Here is a 5620-nt window from a genome sequence, read left to right on the forward strand (position 1 = left end):
CAATCTGAGTTCTTGCAGCATCGATTTCTAAGTTCATTCATTTTTTCTTAAATGTTTTTATTGATTTTATATATTTATTTTGTGGGGATATTTTTATCTTAATAAAATAAAGATCCTTCTAGGCACAGGGCTGTCTATACTCAGGGTGTGCTGGGTGCCTGAGGGGGCCCAGGGGGTAGTAGGTGCCCATCCCTGCAGCAGCGCCCATACTGCTGCGTCTCTGGGTGAGGATGGCTTCTCTCGGTGCCGGCTGCCTCTTTATCTATTTTTCTTAATATGTTTTTACTGATTTCAGAGAGAGAAACGGCAGAGAGATGTGGATTTGTCGTTCCTACTGCGCTACCCGGCCTGGGCCCAGGCAGGTTCCTCAGTTCCTCTTGGGTGAGTCCGCGGCCTGTGCATTAGGGACTCGGATTCGCGTGACCTTTGACCCGGGCGGGCTGTGGCCGCGTGGGCCCTGGGAGAGCCTGTGTCGCGGTCACCAGTGTGGCCTCCGTGCCGGGCAAACGCCCGGCCACACGCAGGGGATGCAGATGTGGTCCGCGTCTCCTGTTGTAGAAGGAGCCGGAGGGCCATGTCTCGGGCCGAGGGCACTAGGTGAGAGGCACGTGGCAATGTGGGCCCCGGGCGGCTGGGACGCTGTGATTGACAGCCACGATGGAGAAGCCTCTCCTCCTCCTCTCTGTCCCGCACGTCCACTTACCGTCCTCTCCATGAAGTTGCCGAGGAGCCATAATGGGCCTAATTGCCTAACTGCCCCACTTAGTGTCATCTGCTCATCTGCGTCCGGCGTTGGTGTCGGGAGAAGGGTGCTTGAGGGAGCTCATTGCTCACATCTGAGACTCTCGCTGTTCCTTCTGTGTCACACCGTCCAGTGGGCGTTGATGGCCCGTCTTCCCCTTCGTGCAGAATTTCGAGTTATCTGCGAGGAAGGGTAGGTCGTGAGAGAGGTTTTGAGGGGCAGCGTTTCGTACCCCCAGGAGGGAGAGATGTGGATGAACGCGGGGCTGGGCCCACCCAGGCAGGCGCACCCTGCCCCCCTGCCCCCCGAGTTCTCTGCATCTGCTGTGTGTGGCCACCGCCTAGGCCAGGGACACTCTCTATCTTGGACCCAGCCTTGCTCTTGAAGTTGACCTTGTGGCTGCGATCGGTGCACTGATCCCCGTCTGACCGGCCAGGGCCTGGGAGATTTCAGAGAGAAAGGGAGAGAGAGAGAAGTCAATGATGAGAGAGTCATTGATCGACTGCCTCCTGTACACCCCACACTGGGGATCCAGCCCAGAACCCAGGCATGTGCCCTGGCCTCCTGGTCCATAGTGCAGACTGAGTTCTGAACTGGCATTATTCCAATGATGGGGGTGGAGAAGGGGTGCCCACTGCACTTGGGGCTGAAACGCTAGCCTTTGGCACCAGCGGCTTCTGGTGCCTGGTCACCAGACGGTGTCCAGAGGCAAGGCCGAGGGTGCCCCTGGGGAGGTGAATTTTGCTGCTGTGGAACCTGCAGGGGCAGCGCGGCTGCCTCCCAGATCCCCCCTCCCAGCCAGCGCCGTGCGGTGCGTCCGAGGGCCGATCTGCAGCTCCGGGCACGGATCCCAGACGCCAAGGCCCAGAGCCAGCCTCTGGGCTCAGCCAGCCCTTTGCAGCACCCAGCTCCCGCCCGGAGTCCTGACTTCTCAGACGGTCGGAATTCTTCCCTGCAGCCGAGCTGGATGACGGAGGTCGGACTGATTATTATTTTGGTTCACGAAGGAGCTCATTAGCGGGTCAGGAAGGTTACGAACAAACAGAATGAGTGTGAGAGACTGGACTTTGCTTCAGGCCTGTGACCTCTAAAGAGAACACGTGGGCACTGTGGCTCAGATCGCCTCCAAAGCCAGGAGGAGCCCAGAGTAGCAACCACATAGTAGTTCTTCTTCTGACAAAGATGCAGAACACAGCCCTGGCTGGTGTGGCTCAATGGTTGGGTGTTGTCCCATGCACTGAAAGGTTGGGGGTTCAATTCCCTGTCAGGGCACATGCCCAGGTTGCTGGCTCACTCCCTGGTTTTATTCTCACATCAATATTTCTCTCTTTCTCTCCCTCTCCCTTCCTCTCTCTCTTAAAAAAAATAAATCAATAACAAAAGTGCAGAGTAACACTTGGAAAGCCCCTCTCTCCCCCAACCTAACAAGCATCCTAACATAGTGTTATTTTTAACATTTATTATATTTGCTAGGAAAATGCCTAACAAACATCCTCTAAATTGCATGTTTTTCTTTTAGGAAAAAAAGAACACAAATAAGGCGAAAATGGTACAGGAACTCTCCCGTGGGTGGGCTTGAAATCAGAAACAAGGCCAGAGTCCCAGAGGTCTGTCACAAGTAAAACCAAGTAAGTGCATTGTGGTTTGTCCATGTATCGGAATATTAGACACAAAAATGAGTGCAGTGCAGCAAGGGTTGATGGCAAGAATGGGTTTCAGGCCCTGCCTGTGTGGCTCAGTGGTTGAGCAACAACCTATGAACCAGGAAGTCACAGTTCGATTCCCGGTCGGGGCACATGCCCGGGTTGTGGGCTCAATCCCCAGTGTGGGGCGTGCAGGAGGCAGCCAATCCATGATTCTCTCTCATCATTGATGTTTCTCTCTCCCTCTCCCTTCCTCTCTAAAAATCAATAAAAATGTTTTTTTTTGTTTTTTTTTAAAGAATGGATTTCAGTATCCAAGGAAGGAGCCAGGGCACACAATACCACTTCCATTCTTGCACTTCACCTCCAGTTCCCACAGTGGACAGGATTGGATGATGTGTACAGGGAAGCCCAGGGGTAAAATGATAAAAAAAAACCATGAAGTATTTATCGTAAAATCGGGGTGATGGGGGAGGGGGGGTCATAATTATGGAGAGCTCACAGAGGACCCCTCGAGTGCTAGCAGTGAGGTGGTTAGGTACCTCACCTGCATCTCCTCTCTCCCATTTTGGGGGTATATACCTGTACATAGAACAGAGAGTGGGGCTGGGGGGGGGGCAGGCACATAGGAACAGTGTTTTGGGCAATAGGAACAGCATATGCCCAGGGCCCACGGCAATAGAGGATTTGAGAGGCAGTCACTCCGCATAGCTCGGCCCTATTACACACTTACATTGCGTCGCACTGTTTTCCTTTAAAAAACTGAATGAAACATTCGTTTTACGCATTCCTTAATGTCCCTTTATAAATAGATTGGCATCTCAAATGCCATAAAATAAATATAGCACCACTGTGCATCTGCAGATCAGAAAACATGCATCGCTAACAGCGTGTAATTAGTAAATAGCACGATATTAGCACATGATGCCAGCTCCTATTAGACTTCACAAGAGGTTACGTTCTTCTCGGGGATCACAGTAATGTCTGTCATTTATTCCTTTTAAGGCAGTTATTTATCCTTCACTATTTCCCAGGTATCTTTTTATCCAAACATGGCAAAAAAATACATTCCATAATTCACATCTAAACTGCTAGCATGCACATCTTAATGGTATTCCAAGAAGGAGCTAAAAGGAATAAATTACTTCTGAATATGCTGATTGAATAAATTTTGTGTAAACATCGTTTCAAGTCCAAAGGAAGAAATTTAAGAGTAATTTTTGGAAATTATTGAAATTATATTGCAGATGTATTAATTCATTTCTTTAGAGAAAAGAAGTTGTTAAACAGTTGATTGTTATGACTGACAGAAGCAGCTATAGAATTTCTTGTGTCATACTACTGATTTAATTCCATTTTAAACATATGCTGGTGGCAAACTTTTTTTAAAAAAAAATGTTTTATTGCTTTCAGAGAGAAAGGGAGAGGGAGAGAAATAGAAACATCAATGGTGAGAGAGAATCATTGATTGGCTGCCTCCTGCACGCCCCCAACCCGGGCATGTGCCCTGACTGGGAATGGAACTGTGACCTCCTGGTTCGTAGGTCAACACTCAACCACTGAGTTACCCCGGCTGGGCAAAAAAAGGCACAAAAATAAACTTTTGAAAAGTGAGAAAGGAGTCCCAGATCTACAGAATGCACACAGTCTCCATCTACACAGATGCGGAGTGTGAATTCCCACCAGCTCAGTCGTGAACGCTCATGAAATCCCTTCTCCTGGGAACAGAGAAATCGTCGGCTCCACCCCCGAAAGGCAGGTCTTTCCCGAGCCTCCTCGGCATCATGCCCTTCAAGGAAGATTCATTTATTTCACTTTACAAATGGGGCTGATGGCCAGCCCTCGAGGCACCAAAGAGCAGGAGTTGATGGTGAGAGAAGAACAGGCCGATCCGAGGACAGCCTCATGGCTTAACCACACACACGTCTCAAGTATGAATTGGAATCGACCACTGTTCCTTGTTTCATGAAGGAGGTTCGTGGCGTCAAAGCCATCACTCCGTCCAGACTCTAACACCAGGCATTCTGCACGCCCTGGTTAGCCCACGGCACTTAGCAATGTCAGTGCAAAGACCTAATTCAGCCTCACGGGGGCTTTCACCTCACGGGGACCTGGAGGTTCACTGTTACCCGCTTGTGTGGCTCGGTTGGGTGGGCCTCATCCCATACGCCCAAGAGGTTGCTTCTCGCGGTACTGACAGGTTCTGGCGGTCATTCTGCTCGAGTTTTTATTGATTGGAGAGAGAGAGAGACGTGGATTCGTCGTTCCTACTGAGCTACTGGCCAGGGCCCAGGCAGGTTCCTCAGTTCCTCTTGGGTGCTGGCAGGTTCTGGCGGTCATTCTGCTCGCGTTTTTATTGATTGTAGAGAGAGAGATGTGGATTTGTCGTTCCTACTGAGCTACCGGCCAGGGCCCAGGCAGGTTCCTCAGTTCCTCTTGGGTGAGTCCGCACCCTGTGCATCGGGGACTCGGAAGCATGTGGTCTGATCAGTGATTCTCTCTCATCATTGATGTTTCTCTCGTCCGCGCCCTGTGCATCGGGGACTCGGAAGCGTGTGGTCTGATCAGTGGTTCTCTCATCATTGATGTTTCCCTCTCCCTCTCCCTGTCTCTCTCTATAAAATCAATGAAAATACATATTTATATTTTTAAAAGTACGTCCACTCCTAGCTGCTGGTGTTGCACTCAGAGGATGAAGAAAAGGCAGTTCTGCCGAGGAAACCCATAGTAATAGACCAGAGGGTGGAAATTGCTTACTGCACGTAGATAAATACCGTGACATTATTTCTCCTACATGAAGAATTATGGATAATATACTTGTTATTTACATTGAAGATTTTTAGAAAAGATTAATCGAGAGAAATGTTAGCAAATGTTAAGGGCTTGTTAAGGTTTCTGGAGAGGGAAGCTGGTAACGAATGTGCGAAGCTGTCTTTAGGGACCCTCTGGGAGCTGAGTGAGATCTCAACTTACAGTCACTTCTCAAGTGGAAGCTTGGCCTGGAGGTGGGACGGCCGTGAATTCGTTGCATCAGATCCGGGGACGTCCCAAAGCGTTAGTGACGGGCATTTGGTCTGGGGTCTGGAGATTGATGGGTGTTTCTGAGACTTTAAACAAGCCTTCATCTGCTGTCATGGAGAAGAGCCCATGATGCACAGGTGGTCTCAGCAAGGGCACTGCTATCTTATCTTGGTGTGTATATATGTTTATTATTCATAGTATTACAGATACCTCC

The 5620-nt window shown here is 49.7% G+C and overlaps 1 long non-coding RNA gene across 2 annotated transcripts in view; it reads left to right on the top strand.

The window, feature by feature from the left end:
• Nucleotides 1–5620, top strand: part of LOC102250041 — a 13840-nt gene that overhangs the window by 2146 nt on the left and 6074 nt on the right. For both annotated transcript variants that reach the window (XR_001363711.1, XR_314061.2), the window contains exons 4-5: nucleotides 296–381; nucleotides 2262–2370. This is a non-coding gene — a long non-coding RNA (uncharacterized LOC102250041). The remainder of the gene's footprint in view (nucleotides 1–295; nucleotides 382–2261; nucleotides 2371–5620) is intronic.

Source organism: Myotis brandtii, unplaced genomic scaffold (assembly GCF_000412655.1).
Source record: "Myotis brandtii unplaced genomic scaffold, ASM41265v1 scaffold435, whole genome shotgun sequence".
Taxonomy (NCBI): Eukaryota; Metazoa; Chordata; class Mammalia; order Chiroptera; family Vespertilionidae; genus Myotis; species Myotis brandtii.